Source organism: Petaurus breviceps, unplaced genomic scaffold, assembly GCF_028583685.1.
Source record: "Petaurus breviceps papuanus isolate PSGF00001 unplaced genomic scaffold, PetGlider_PUasm1.0 90604, whole genome shotgun sequence".
Taxonomy (NCBI): domain Eukaryota; kingdom Metazoa; phylum Chordata; class Mammalia; order Diprotodontia; family Petauridae; genus Petaurus; species Petaurus breviceps.
Genome location: NW_027187285.1, coordinates 4,353,174 through 4,369,878, shown reverse-complemented (window position 1 = coordinate 4,369,878; position 16,705 = coordinate 4,353,174).

Below are 16,705 nucleotides of genomic sequence, written 5' to 3'. Positions count from 1 at the left end.
TATAGAGAACTATGAGAAATAAGGAAAACCCAAAGCCATAGCACAACTGATAAATGATCAGAATCTATAAACAGTTTTCAAAATTGTCTGACAAACTATTAACAGGCACATGAAAGATTGTTCCAAATGACTAACAAGCAAATCAAAGCAATGCTAAGGTCATACTTCACACCCAGGAAATTGGTAATAATGATAGAAATATGGAAATAATCAATGTTAGAAGAGCTATGGAACTATACGCACATTAATATATGTCAAGTAAAGATACAAACTGACCCAACCTTTCTCAATCAGACAATAGATAAACATTTGTTAAGTATTTATTATATTTCAGACGTTCTGCTAAGCACTGGTGATACAATGAAAGGCAAAAACATGATCTCAGCCCTTAAGGAGCTCAAATTTGGATAAGGAGACTATATGCAAAAAAAGAAAAAAATCTAAGATAGAAATGATGTAAATGGAAGGTGGTGGTGGTGGCTGTTTGTCCTTCATTCTCAAGTAGGACCATGACATCAGGAAGGTGATTCCATGACTTGGAAGGTCACCAGCCTCACTCTCTCTTCCAGAGGCGTCTGGGTCCAGTGGCAAGATATAGATCAGGACAATTGGAAATAGCCCTGGATGCAGTGGAATACCTTGGCCTTTTAAAGTTGTCTTTCCATGGTCTCAGTATGACTAAGGCAACACCTATTCAGTGATTAAGGCTAGGTTGTTTTGTTGTTTGTTTTTGTCTTTCTTTCTTGAAGAGGACCGTGACATCAGGAAGATGATGCCATGACTTGCAAGTGAATTAGATTTAAGTGAAAGAGGACTATGCAAAGTCACCAGCCTCACTCTCTCCTCCAGAGCCATCAGGGTCCAGTGGCAAGATATAGATCAGGATGACTGGAGATGCCTGCAGGGACTGGTACAATGATAATCTTAGAAAGAGAGAAAAATTGAGATGAAGTTAAGGAGCAAACACAGGGGAGATGACCTGGATTTTTCCCAATAAAGTCAAAATTGAACTCATCTGCTGAAAGTGGGTGGCAAAGGGGCAAGAATGAGTAGTTGAAGAGGTAAGAGGAGAACCAGAACTCAGTTTTATAAGTGAAATGATTTTTTAACGTTGTCTACCTAAGGATTTGTTTTGCTTGGTGATGCATATTTGTTACAAGTTTTTGTTCTTATTTTTCAATGATTGGGGGATGTTGGAGGGAGAAAAAAATAAATTCTTGTTCATTGAAAAAAATAAATAAAAATTTAAAAACGAAAGAACCAGAAGAGAGCAATGGCACAAAAACCTAGAGAAGAGAGAATATAGAGGAGAAAAGAATGTTCAAATATCAAATGCAGAAAAGCAATCAAGAAGGATGAGTATTGAGAAAAAACCATTGGATTTAACAACAAAAAATGATTGGTAACTTTGGAGAGAACAATTTCAGTTGAATAATTAGGTTTGAAGCCAAATTGTACAGGATTTAGAATCAAAGGAGAGAAAAGGAAGTGGAGGTAGCATATGTAGATGGGTTTCTCAAGGAGTTTAGCCACAAAGGAGAAAAGAGATATAGGATAATAGCTAATAGGGTGGTCTGACCAAGAGAGTTTTTTTTAAAGATGGATAAGACATGGGAATGTTTGTTGGTAGCATAAAAGCTGCCAATAGACAAGGAGGTAAAATATTATTAAGAGAATGGAGATGAAGGAGGGCACAACCTAATAGAGAAGACAGGATGGAATGGGATCATTTTGGAATATAAAAGGCTTTGCCTAGGCAAGGAGAAGGGCCACCTCTTCATAAGAGACAGAATGAAGTAAGAGATAGTGGGGGGAATCATCTGAGTAATGTCAGATGTTTGGTGGTTGTTCTTTGTTCTCAAAAAAGACCAAAATGGCATCGCTATGTTGGGGTCAAGGTATAGTGAATTCGACTGTGGCTGATCAGACCAATATGAGTTCAGAAGATTCTATTACAGTTTGAGCACAAATAGCCTATATCAACATTTTGGAATGAAGATGTTTCTAAATATTCACATCTTACATTTCCTTTGAGCTACTGCAATTCTGCTTTGCTCTTAGAGCACAGTGCCTTCTTTGAATTGGGCATAGTATGCTTGGCATTCCTTTACCAGTGTCTCCCATGTCACACAATAAATTCCAGAGTTCTTCAGAGAGACCTTAAGAGACAGGTTGGCTTCTTCTGACCTCCATGTGAGCATTTGCGTTGTGTGAGTTCTCCATAAATAGTCTTTTAGGCAAATGTACATTTACCAATCAAACAATGTGGTCATTGGAGTTGCAATCTCTGCAATAGAGTCTGAATGCTTTGCAGTTCAGTTGGAGAAAGGACCTCAGTGTACAGTACCCCATTTACAAAGTCACCACCCTACTTCAGTTCTTAATTACCTCTAACCTAGGCTATTTCAATAGCTTCTTAACTGATCCCCTTAATTCAAATTTCTCCTCACTCTAATCTCTACCCTCCATATAGCTGCCAAAATGATTTTCCTGAAATTAAGGTCTGAACATGACATTCCTTTATTCCATAGGCTACAGTGCCTTCCCTTCATTTCTATGATTATATATAAATTCTTAGATTGAGCATTCAAATCTGGCTCCAACTTACATTTCCACCTGTATTACATGTTACTACCCTTCACACCCTTTATGAGTTAGCCACATTCTCTTCTTAACTTTTCCTCACATATAACCATCCATCTTCTGTCTCACTGATTTTGTCTTGGCTTTTCCCTTGTCATGGCTATATTCCCCATGCTTGGAATATTCTTCCTCCTCACCTACATCTCTTTGAATCCTCGTATATCACGTTCTACATTTAAAATTCATGCTTTCCCAGGTTCTAGTGCATTTCCCCTCAATAATTTTTTTTTTTTGCAATGGGGCAGCTAAGTCACTCAGTGGATACAATTCTGGGCCAAGAGTCAGGAAGACCTAAGTTTGAATCTGTCCCAAGACACCTAATTAGCTTTGTAACCCCGGGGAAGTCATTTGAACTCTATTTGCCTCAGTTTCCTTAACTGTAAAATAGGTATACCACTTCATAGGTTTGCTATTAGGATCAAATGAGATAGTATTTGTAATGTGATTAGCAAAATGCCTGGCATACAATAGGTGCTATATAAATGTTAGCTATTATTTCTGTTATCTATTTTGTATATACCTCTTCGTGTCCATTTGTCTCTCCCTGTACAATCTAAGATCCTTCAAGAGAACGTTTTCACTTTTATCTTTGTGTTACAAGGAAGTATCAGAATGTCTGGCACAAAGTAAACACTTTAAAATGTTTGTTAATGTATTGGCTAATTGATAATGAGTATTGATCCAGTTAATTCCTCCTGCAGCATTGGTCATTGGATAAAAATGTCTCATGTTAAAAACATTTATAGTTAATTAATGTTTATAAATTGCCCAGAACCATTTCTTTCTTAGGGCTCTCTTCTGTCATTTTCTTCTGTTCTCCCACCATATATTCCTAAACAAAAGATGCACTCAACACTGAGAACCTTTTTGTATATGTCTTCATTTCATAAGTTACCATAAATAAGGAATACATGACCTAGTGGCCAATATATTAATGAGCTTCCCTCTATTTAGCCAGGCTCATTCTTATAGAGTAGACAGCCTGTCACTGGAACCATACGTGAATCCCCACCTGTTAGAATTGGTCAGAGTATCTGCTCCACTATCATGGCCTTTGAAAAATCAGGTTTGGGGTGGCTATGTGGTGCAGTAAATAGACACCAGCCTTGGAGTCAGGAGGACCTGAGTTCAAATCCAGTCTCAGACACTTAACACTTACTAACCCTATGACCTTGGGCAAGTCATTTAACCCCAACTGCCCTCCAAAAAAAGAAAAAAAAGAAGAAAAATCAGATTTACCTGATACATAGCAATGAACCACTGGAAATGGATTTTTTTTTAGGGGGAGAGGGGTGATATACTTTATATAATGAATTATATCAATGTTAGCATTCTCCTTGATCTTGAGTTTTTAGTCTACTAAAATCCACAGGTCTTTTCACAAAACCTCTTCTCTGTCCTCATCTTCCCAATCTATTAATTGTGCATTTGATTTTTTGAGTCCAAAAGTAGAGCTTTGCATTTATTGCAATCATTTTAATCTTATTGGATCAGGCTCATTATTCTAACCTTTTGAAATAATTGTGGTCACTAATTCTATCCTGTTAGTCATTCCTAACGACAGCATGACCATCCATGTCTTCATAAGTAATTGCTAAAAAAAAAAACAAAAGATAAAACAGAATATGGCTAAGGCCAGAGCCCTTTAACACTTCCCCCAGGTTGTTATCAATCACATAATCCACAATCTTTGGGTTTGGTTTTTCAGCCAGTTCCAATTCCACCTAACTGTTCTATTATCCAGTCCATATCTCTCTATCTTACTCAAAAGGATAGCATGAGAAATTTTGTCACATGACCTGTTTAAATATAAAGTAAATTATGCCTATGGCAATCTCCTGAGCCACCAGTCAAGCAATCCAATCCCCCCCCCCAAAAAAAAGAAGAAGGCTGGTATCACATAAGTTGTTTTTAATGGACCTGTGGAGATTTTTAGGTATCATTCCCTTTCATGTCAAAGTATTTGCCACTTCCTTTTATAAGTATATAGCCACAATTTTAGAATTTTGTCAGTAACAAAAGTCAAGTTTTCTAGGCTACTAATCTACCTTTCTTTTAATATACAGACAGACATATGCATGTGTACACATACGCACACACACATGCATATATGTATATATAATTTCTTTCCCACATTGTAGCACCCTTACTGTCCTCTCTTGTTTCTGAAAGATAACTCACAGGGGTTAAAAGATTATATCCACAGGTTCTTTCATCCCCCTGGGAGATAGTTTGTTGGGGCTCAGTGATAATCCATTGGGTTAAGGTGGTCTCCAACCTTCTGCTTTTCCCTACTTATCTTGCTTTTAAACTCTCACTGAGCTAGTCTTTTGTTCTAAATTTCTCAGTCTGAAGACTCTATATAGAGAGAATAACAGGTCTTGAACTCCATCCTCAATATACACACATGTAAAGCCCTATATGAGGTGCTGGTAATTTTCCTTTGTACAAATATGGACTGAAGATCTATTACTGCTTGTTTTATGTTTTTTGAATTTTTTACTGACTTCTACCTCATTTAAATTCACTAGCTTATTTTACATATCCAGACTGTTCTACTGGGCAACCAAAAATAAACCAAGTATAAGGAAAGACTTCCTAAAAGAGTGGCTACCCCTCCTAGAGGCTGGTCACAGCATAGCTTGTATTGGATTTTTTTTTTCTTTTTCCACAAGCCCAGAAATCTCTCCTCCCTACCACCCCCATCCCGATGGATGCACTTACCTGTGATTTATTGACGATAATCATGGGAAAGCCATTTGTAATCAGACATTAAACAAAGGCATTCTCTCACTGAGAGGTAGTGATAACGGACCATTTAGTAATTTTTGTGCAGTTGGTAATTTGGAGAATGAATGATAATTTCTGTGCCTTGAAAAGCCACATTGACAATGCCTGGTGTTATTCACCTAGTGAATAAAGACACCTTACTCTCCATGTCTTGTGATAAATTCCTTTTATTAGGGCCACTTATGTGTTACTTTATCTTAATGGTGTTTCATATGGGGCAGTTCCTCTAGCAAAGCTGGGTTGTTTTTCATTACAATCTTAAACATAAGGCCTGCAGTAAATAAATAGCAGGTGTTTACATGAAAACACCCAGGCGGCTGTTGAGGGCTTTGGTCTGACCACTAACAAAGTGGTACATTCACACCTGACAAATCTAAGCAGCAAGGTAATACCACAGACAGAAACTGTAAATTGTTTTATGCCCCTTAGGATGATGAGCTTCTGGGGTCAAGTCTACATTCTTAGTCCACCTCTTTTCTTTTCCTCTCTCTTCTGTGCAAAAACTCCTTATTGATTCAATTTCCTGTTGATCCATCAAGCATTTATTAAGCACCTACTATAAACAAGGCACTATGCTAGGTACGGGGAATACAAAGGTAAGGTAAAAAATAAATGCTCATGTCAATGGATTTACATTCTCCTGGAGGTTATAACACTTAAATAGATAAATCAAATTAAAGAGTGAAGGCCTATTAACAACTGGGGAGATTAGGAAAGCTTTTCTGTAGGAAGTACTACATGACCGGAGTCTTAAAAGAACCTAAGGAAATAAGAAGAGACTGTGTTCCAGGAATAATTAATATCCATGCAAATGAATGAAGGTAGGAGACGGGAAAACAGCAAGTCAGACAATTTGGTTGGACCATAGATTACATAAAAGAGTAATACAAAATAAGTCTGGAAAGGGAGACTAGAGCAAAAGTGGGAATGACTTTAAATGTCAGACAGAAGAATTTGTGCAGTCTTAAAGGTGATAGGGAACCATGGAAAATTCTTGAATGGGGGTGTGTGTGGAGATAAGGTAGACTTAAATTTTAGGAAGATTAATTTGGTGGATGTATGAAGGTAGATTAGAGAAGGAAGATGACATCAGTTCAGAATACAGTTAAGAGAAAATTTCAGTGGTACTGGAGTCAAGATGGTAGAGTACAGGAGTACTTGGCTGAGCTCTCCTAACATTCCCCTCAAAATAATGCCTCAAATCAAATTCTGGAGTGGCAGAGCCAACAGAGGATCAGAGTAAGATATTCTTCAAGCCTAAAACAACACAGGAAGTCAGAAAAAGATCTGTGACATGGGGGAGGAGGCTGGCCTAGAGCCCATGTGGATAAAACACCAGTGGTAGGACTAGGTGGTAGTGACAGAAACAGCAGCAGTATCAGGGGCTCTCAAGCCAGAGAGAGTAAGGGGACCTGGCCTCTGGTCAGAATGAGATTACAGGGTACCCCTGTACTAGGACCATACACAGGACAGGATGCTATCAGACAACTCCATCTACTATATCCACTTCTGGGTCATAGTTCAAGGATGAAGAGGAACACTTTTAGTCAAGATGTGATGGAAGCCCTACAGAGCAACAGTTTGGCAACTTCATTGCCTATACTCACTTCTGGGTCATAGTTCAAGGGAAGATTGGAGAGAGTGGAAGCCCTGAGGGGCAGTATCACTTCCAGGGATCAGTGATCCTGAGAAACATTATTGTTTGTAGTCCCAAGGGAGGAGGGGTCCTGAGAAGCAGCATTGACTGTAATCCCAATGGATCAGGGGCCCTTCCTAGGTAAGGAGCAGGGTACAAACCAAGAGAAGAGGGACCACACAAGCACTGGAAAAATTTCAACCTTCCAGAACTAGCTCCAAAAACAGCAGTTAGAAAAAGCCTGAAGCCTGAGACAGAGCTCTCCCCTGTCCTCAAATCCCAAGCTGGGAACAGAGTGCAGCATTGACATAAATTCCTAAATCAAGAAATAGGTTTAAAAAATGAGCAAACAATTTTTAAAAACTGATAATAAAATCTACTATAATGACAGTATGATCCCAACACAAACTCAGAATAAGACAAGGAAGTCAAAACAACTACAAGCAAACCACGCCCCCCCATGTGAATTTGATACAAGGCCAACAAGAATTCCAAGAAGAGCTAAAAATGAGTTTGAAAATCAAATAAGAGTGAAAAATTGTGTAAAGAAATGAAAGAAAATTATGAAAAGACATTAATGACTTTGTAAAAGAGTCACAAAAATATTGAAGAAAATAAAACCGTAAAAAAATCAGAATTGGTCAAATGGAAAAAGAGATACAAAAAATCACTAAAGCTCTCTTAAAAGTAGAATTGGCCAAATGGAAATGAGGTATAAAGACTCACTGAAGAAAATAATTCCTTAAAAATTAAAATTGAGCAAGTGGAAGCTAATAACTCCATGAGACACTAAGAAACAATAAAACAAAGTTAAAAGAATGAAAAAAAATAAAAGAAAATGTGAAATATCTTGCTGGAAAAACAACTAATCTGGAAAACAGAATGATGAGAAATAATTTAAGAAGTATTGGGTTACCAGAAAGCCATGATCAAAGAAACAACCTAGACATCATATTTCAAGAAGTCATCAAGGAAAATTGCCCTGATATCCTAGAACCAGAGGGCAAAATGGAAATCAAAAGAATCCACTGATCACCACCTGAAAAACATTGCAAAATTAAAAGCACCAGGAATATTATAACCAAATTCTAGACTTCCAGGTCAAAGAGAAAATACTTTAAGCAGCCAGAAAGAAACTATTTATATACTGTGGAATCACAATCAAGATCACTAAAGATTTAGCAGAGGGAGCAGAGGGGCTTAGAATATGATATTCCAGCAGGCAAATGGTTGGGATTACAATAAAGAAATTTGATTTTTTGATTGTGATTACAACCTATCCAGAAAATCTGAGTATAATCCTTCAAGGGAAAAAAAAAGGATATTTAATGACATAAAGGACTTTCAAGCATTTTTGATGAAAAGACCAGAGCTGAATAGAAAAATCCGATTTTCAAATAGTAGGCTTAAGAGAAGCATAAAAAGGTAAACATGAAAGAAGAATCACAAGGGATTCAATAAGGCTAAGTTGTTTACCTTTCTATGTGGCAAGATGACACATGTATATTCTGAGAATTTTTTAGGGCAGTTAGGAGTATTCTATATAGACAGAGGATGTAGGAATTAGTCAATTATATTGGGATGATGTTAAAAAAAAGTGTAGGTGAGAAAGAGAGATGCCTTGGAGAAGGGGGAAGAGAGAGAAAGAATGGGGCAAATTATTTTTAAAAAAAAGAGGTATTCAAGAAAGAGTTTTTATAGTAGAGGGGGAAATGGGGGAGAGGGGGGCAATGCTTAAACCACTTTTATAAATTGGTTCAAAAAAAGGAATACACACAAACACATACATACATGTGTGTGGGGGGGAGGTATGTATGTACACACTCTTTGGTAATGGAAATCTACCTTGCTGAACAAAGTAGGAGGGGAAGAAGATAAGAGAAATGGGAGTAGTGGGAAAAAAGGGAGGGCAGATAAAAGAAGTCAGTGGTCAGAAGCGAAACAAACTTTTGAGGAGAGAGGATAAAAACAGAGAGAGAAGGATAAACAAAAGAAAATAGGATAGAGAGAAATATAGTTAGTAATTATAACTATAAATGTGAATGGGAATGAACTCACCCATCAAACAAAAGCAGAGAGCAGAATAGATTAGATACCAGAATTCAACAATATTTTGTTTATAATAAACATACTTGAAACAGAAAGACATAAACAGAATTAAAATGAGGGGTTGGAGCAGAATCTTATGCTTGAGCCAAAGTAAAAATGAAATTGCAGGGACAGCAATCATGATCTCAGACAAAGCAAAAAAAGTAAAAATAGATCTAATTTAAAAAGGTAAGCAGGAAAACTACAACTTGCTGAAAGAAACCAAAGATGAAATAATAACAATGCCTCATCTCTCTCTCTCTCTCTCTCTCTCTCTCTCTCTCTCTCTCTCTCTCTCTCTCTCTCTCTCTCTCTCTCTCTCTCTCTCCCTTTCTTTCTTTCTTTCTTTCTTTCTTTCTTTCTTTCTTTCTTTCTTTCTTTCTTTCTTTCTTTCTTTCTTTCTACACACACACACATATCAAATGGAACAACATCCAAATTCTTAAAGGGAAAATTGAATGAGTTATGAGAGAAAATAGACAGTAAATCCATACTACTGGGGGACCTCCCCTCTCCCATCTCATAATCAAATAAATCTCATCATAAAATAAATAAGAAATGAATAGAATAATTAAAAAATAGATATCACAGACATCTGGGGAAAAAACACTAAATGAGAATTGAAATGAGTTCTCAGCTGTACATGGCACCTTCACAAAAAATGACCCTGTATCAGGGCATGAAAACTTCACAACCAAATGCAGAAATGCAGAAATATTGAATGCTCCCTTTTCAAACTTCAAAGCAATTAAAATTATATCCACAAAGGTCCATGTATAGACTAAAAGGTAATTGGAAAATAAATAATTTAATCCTAGAGAATGAGTGGGTCAAAGAAGAAATAATAGAAACAATCAATTACTTCATTAAAGAGAATGACAACAATGAAACAACATTCCAAAATTTGTAGGATATAGCCAAAGCAGTACTTTGAGAACAATTTATATCTCCAAATGCATACATGAATAAGAGAGGAAAAGATCAATGAATTGAGCATCCATCTGTAGCAGCAAGCACCCCATCATCCCCAGAGTGGCTGCCAACACAGGTTCCTAGATCTGCTTTTCTAAAGGAAAGCAACTCAAAATGTGTTAACAATCTTGCTTTAATAAATCAAACATATCATTTACCTTGTTCAGGGGAAAAAGTCGGCACCTCAAACTTCAGAGTATACAAACAGGAGTTACAAGAAAACAGAAAAACATATCAGGCAGACAGGCCTCCAACTGTCTTGACTATTACATCCATACCTAGTCAGTTACCAGAGAGGGAAGTATCAACATCTGGGTTTTTAAAGCCAGGAGGCTCAACAGCTGCCCAGAGTCTCATCTGGCCAGATCACACAACACTTCTCAAAGTGAGCCCCAAACAAAGTCTCACATCAGGGATTATATAGCCTTCTCCAGGCTCAGAGAATGTAACAACCCTCTTGACCCACTGCCCAATCACAAAGTATCTCCTGAAAAACAAGCCTCCCACCACAGGTTCCAGGTGCACTTAACCTAGGGGCAGGGAAGATCTTAAAAATTTACATTCCTATAACACCATCTAAAATAAAATAATTTTTAAAATCCTTAGTTAAACACCAAAACAGAAATCCTGAAAATCAAAGAACAAATTAATGAAATCGAAAGGAAAAAAAGAAACTTTGAACTAATAAATAAAACTAGAAGTTGGTTTTATGGGGAAAGCACAATAAAACAGATAAACCATTAATTAATTTGATTTGTAAAAGCAGAAAACCAAATTACAACTATCAAAAATGAAAAAGGGTGAATGTACCACCAATGAAGATGAAATTAAAGAAATTATTAGGAGTTATTTTGCCCAATTGTATGCCAGTAAAACTGATAATCGAAGTGAAATGGATGAATATTTATAAAAACATAAACTTCACAGATTAACAGAAGAGGAAATAGAATACTTAAATAACCCTTCCTCAGAAAAAAAAAGAAATGGAAAAAGCCATTAATGATCTTAAGAAAAAATCTCCAGGTACAAATGGATTCACATGTGAATTCCACCAAACATTTAGGGAACAATTAATCCCAGTACTACATAAACTATTTTAAAAAATAAGTAAAGAAGGAGTCCTACCAAATTTTTTATTACATAAATATAGTTTTGATAACCAAACTAGGAAGAGTGGAAACAGAGAAAGAAAATTTTAGACCAATTTCCTTAATGAATCTCGATGCAAAAATTTTCAATAAAATACCAGCAAGGAGATTATAGTAATATATCACAAAGATCATATATTATGACCAGGTGAGATTTATACCAGAAATGCAGAACTGGTTCAGTATTAGGAAAATTATCAGCATAATTGACCACATCAATAACAATAACAGCAAAAAATCATATGATTTTTTTAAATAGATGCAGAGGAAGGTTTTGACAAAATACAACACCCATACCTATTAAAAACACTAGAAAGAAATAAATGAAGCCTTTCTTAAAATAAATACTATCTTTATAAAAACAAAAGCAAGCACTATCTATAAAAGGGATAAACTTGAAGACTTTCCAATAATATCAAAAGTGAAGCTAGGATGTCCATTATCATCATTATTTTTCACTATTATACTAGAAATGCTTGTGATAGCAGAAAGACAAGAAAAAGAAACTGAAGGAATAAAAATAAGTAACGAGGAAACAAAACTATTACTCTTTGCATATGACATGATGGTATATTGAAGAATTCTAGATAATCAACTAAAAAACTAATTGAAACAATTTACTTTAGCAAAGTTTCAGGATATAAAATAAACCCACAGAAACTCTTAGCATTTCTATATATTACCAACAAAATCTAACAAGAAGAGATAGAAAGAGAAATTCCATTTAAAATAATTGCAGGCAACATAAAATATCTGAGAGTCTACCTGCCAAACCCAGGGATTATATTAACACAATTACAAAGCACTTTTCACACAAATAAAGACAGATATAAACAATTAGAGAAAAATTAATTTATTTCCTTAATAATTAGCCACCATTACATTGCCAAGAGGCAGGAAGTATGCTTCCCCATTGATAGGCCACTCCTGTGGAAGACAGACCTGACTTTCATTTCTCTCAATCTTCTCCATCTTTGTTAGAACTGATAGGGAGACATTTACTACCAACCCATTAAATTTAGTTTTAGTAAAATAATTATTTAGAATAGTCTTTCAAATTTTTAATAAGCCATGAAAGTGCTTGCTATAATCATCACAATTGGGATTTAGGGATTAACGGCATTCTTCCTTTTTCAAATGTTCATTTTTAAATCATTTATTATCCTTCTTTTACAGTATCCATAATGGGATGTTGAACTAGTTATCATGGCTGGGTTTCAGATACCAATCCAAACCAGTTTGGATTGAAATTGGGAATCCTAGTTAGTGGTAAAGCTTATTAAAAAAACATTTAGGCAACCTTTATCCCTCTATGTTGTACTTTAACTAAACCCTTTGTGAAAACTGCATAACTGTCTAAAAGAGAGGCAACTTATTGTGGTGGACAGAGAACTTGCCTCAGAGTAGGGAAGGTCCAAGTTAAAGTTCTGTTCCCTTACATATTACTAGGTGGGTGACCATAGGTAAGTCACAACCTGTCATTACCCCAGGCAATTCTTCAAGACTGTTAAAGTTACAGATAAATTTCTAATTTGACCTACTTTGGTGAGGGGTGTTTACATGCTAGAAATTCCTTTTAGCGTCAAAATTGCAAGTACGGCCCTACCCTCCTTAAAAACAACAATACTAGAAAAAAGGGAATGAGCATTTATTGGGCACCTATTTTGTGTTAGTCACTAGGCTAAGTATTTTACAAATATTATGTCATTTGAACTTCACAACAACCCTGGCTGGTTGGCACTATTATTAATCCCATTTTATAGTTGGAGAAACTGAGGTTGTGTTACTTATCCAGGGTCACAGAGCTAGTAAGTTTCTGAGGCAACATTTGTCTTCCTGACTCCAGGGCAGCTAAGTGGTACAGTGGATAGAAAACTGGGCTTGGAATCAGAAAGACATCTTCATGAGTTCAAATCTAGTCTCAAATATTTACTAGCTATGTGACCCTGGGCAAGTCACTGAACTCTGTTTACTTCCATTCTTCATCTGTAAAATGAGCTGGAGAAGGAAATGGAAAATCATTCCAGTATCTTTGCCAAGAAAACCCCAAAATGGGTTCTTGGAGAGTCTGATATGACTGAAACAACTCAACAGCGACACTTTCCTGATTCCAATTACAGCTCTCTAACCACCATGCTACCTAACTGCTGAAAAAAAATCTAATAAACTATACTGGAAGGTACTAAATAGATTTAAAATACCTGAGGAAAATAAAGTTCATCTTAGTTAAAGAATGTTAGCAGAACCAAATTATAAAACACTCAGTCTGAGAAGTTAATAAATGAGACATTTGAGTGTTGATGCCCAATTTGGCTCTCATCTATGAGCCTAATAACATCTAATAGAGCCTTCTACTAATGGTAGGAAAGAGAATGATTATAGAAATGCTACCTCTACAGATGCCACATTTTAGGAGCTTTTCTTTTTCAGAATAATAAGGTTACCTAATTCTTTCATTTTATAGATTGAAGGAACTTGTATTTTATTTCTTCTTTTTTTATCCACTAAAGCCCATCGCCAGTTGTCTTGACTTTTGTCCTGCCGCTGAACTTGCTGCCAACTTTGCACAGTTCTGCCTCACTTCAATTCACACAAAAGTCAAGGCATCACCCATAATGTCATTGGTCCTCTTCGAGAGCAAAGGATGAACAACTCCAGTGCTGCACCATGTTGTAGAGTTGGTACTAGATTCTCAAAGTTTCTCCAGTAAAGCAAAGCTCTGGCGACCTGCATTCAACTGGAATCAACAAGTCAACAATATTTATAAAGTGCCTACTCTATGCTAGCAATGGTGCTGGGGTCTGGAGATAGCAAGACAAAAATGGAAGAGAACTGGCACCCAAAGAATTTACATTCTATCAAAAGGCTTCACACGTAGGCCTGGTGACAAACTGTGTCTTTCGTCTGAGGACCACCCTGGGTGAATTCAGAGAGTCATCTCCACCTTGGCTGCAGCAGCATTAGTTTTTCAGCTCCAGCAATCTTGTAAGAAGGTTTGCTAGCCTGTGTAAGAGTGCCTCTCTAGGGGCGGCCAGGTAGCACAGCAAGTAAGAGAACCGGCACCAGTGTCGGGATGGCCTGGGGATCAAATCCGGGCTCAGATGCTTAGCACCACACCCAGAAATAATTGGCCATGTAACCTTGAGCAAGTTACTTAATCCTGATTTCTTTAAAAAAAAAAAAAGAGTGCCTACTATGCAACTAGAGGAAATTTCTACACCAGTTTGGAAAGCCCATCCTTGAAGTGTTTCTCATTTTATTCATTTCCTGTAATCATTAATTCATATTATTATTCTGGTCATATGTTAGTATGAAAAGCAGCCACAGAGTCAGAACAGCCTAGATTCAAGTTCCTTTTCAACATTTTGTCCAAGTAAGCCTGAGAAAGTTATGCAATCCTTCATAAACTTCAAGGGTTCCCTTAGGGCTCCAGGATCAAATGTAAAATCTTCTGTTTGACATTCAAAGTCCTTCATAACTTGTATCTCCTCCCTTTTCAGGTTTTTCCTTTTTACAACTTCCTCATCCACATTTTGTTGTTCTTTTGCTCAGTCGTGTCCAACTCTTTTGTGACCCCATTGGGGTTTTCTTGGCAAAGACACTGGTTTACCATTTCCTTTCCTTCTCCAGCTCATTTTATGGAGGAGGAAACTGAGGAAATCAGGTTTGAATGATTTGCCCAGGATCACACAGCTAGCAAGTGTCTGAGGCTGGATTTGAACTCAGGAAGAGAGGTCTTCCTGATTCCAGGCCCAGCACTCTATCCACTGTGCCACCTATCTGCCCCTCTCCATTCACATCATATTTAATCCAGTGACACTGGCCTTCTTGAGGTTCCTCCAACAACATACTCTATTTCCTGATTTCAGGGATTTTCACTGGCTGTCCCTGTTCTTGGAAGTCAACCCCTCCTCATCTCTATCTCCTAGTCTCCCTGGCAGAGGAGGTTCAAATCTGTGTTGGTTGAGTTTCCTAATTAAGAGCTCCCTATACCATTGAAATTGCAGCATGGTCGTTTTTCATTTTAATAAAGTATTATTTTAACTTAAAAATCATTTATTTTAAAGAATCTACATTAGCTTTGCCTAATTCAGCTATAACTGCCCAGGTACCAGAAATAGACACCGCTGTTCATTTGCCAGCAGCTTGTAGAATAGCATGTTTAGTATGAAAGAAGAAAAACAAAGCCACTGTGAGAATTATCTTGTAAATCCAGTATTGCCATAGCAAATTTCACCCTATCTAGAACAGATAAACATATAGATCAGTTAATAAACTGTCATTATGAGCCTATTATGTGTCAGATATTATAGTATTAAAGAAAGGCAAAAGACAGTCCTTGCTTTCAAGGAACTCAAAGTCTATTGCCTTAAAACAATTATGTACAAACAAGTCATTGTAAAGGCAAGCATGAGCAGCTTTCTAGAGGAGTGCTGCTATGAACAGTTTCAAGGTTCTGATTAAATAGTATAGTGAACTCTCTATTTATTCAGTAATAAACTAAGACAAAACATTGACAGAAACCAAAGTACAGTATTCACAATGTTATAGCATAACAAGTTATCACTAAAGTGGCCATATAGTTTTCACCAAAGTGGCCACATAGTTTTAAACAAAAGATATCATTCAGTAAGTCCTTAACTCAATCATCCTTAGGCAGCAAGCCTCCTTAAAGGACACAAAGTACAAAGGTCAAAGTTCTCCACCCCAGGTCACATTGTCTTAATCTCTCAGTCAAAAAGTCTTCTGTCTTCTTAATTGGAGATTAGTTTCCAATCATCCTTAATTCAATCATCCTGAAGAGGTACAGGATACAGAGTACAAAGTCCTCTCACCCCTAGGCTACAATAAATTATGATCTTCTCAGTTTGCAGTAAATACCCAAGGAGAGATCTTTTCAAGTTGATTCCAGTCTGGCTCTGTTGCAGCAAGCACCCCAGTGTCCCCAGGGTGCCTGCTCACACAGGTTCTTGGATCTGCTTTGTTAAAGGAAAGCAACTCAAAATGGGTTAACAAGCTTACTTTAATCAGTCAGACATATACCGTTTACCTTGTTCAGGAGAAAAGGTCAGCACCCTGAACCTCAAAGTATACAGGCATAATTATCAAGACAGAAACATCAAGTAGACAGATTTCCAAACTGTCCAACCATTACATCCATACCCAGTCAACATCTGGGTTTCCACATTCTGGGTTTTTCAAAGCCAGGGGACTCTCTACAACGGCTTCCCAGAATTCAGATCAAATTACAGAACACTTCTCAAAGTGAGTCCCAAAACAAAGCTACACATCAGGGCTTATATAGCCTTCTCCTGGCTCAGAGAATGTAACAACCTTATTGACTCACTGGCCAATCAAGAAGTATCTACTGAAAAACAAGCCTCCCACCCCAGGCTTCAGGTGCACATTAGCCTAGGGGCAGGGAAGA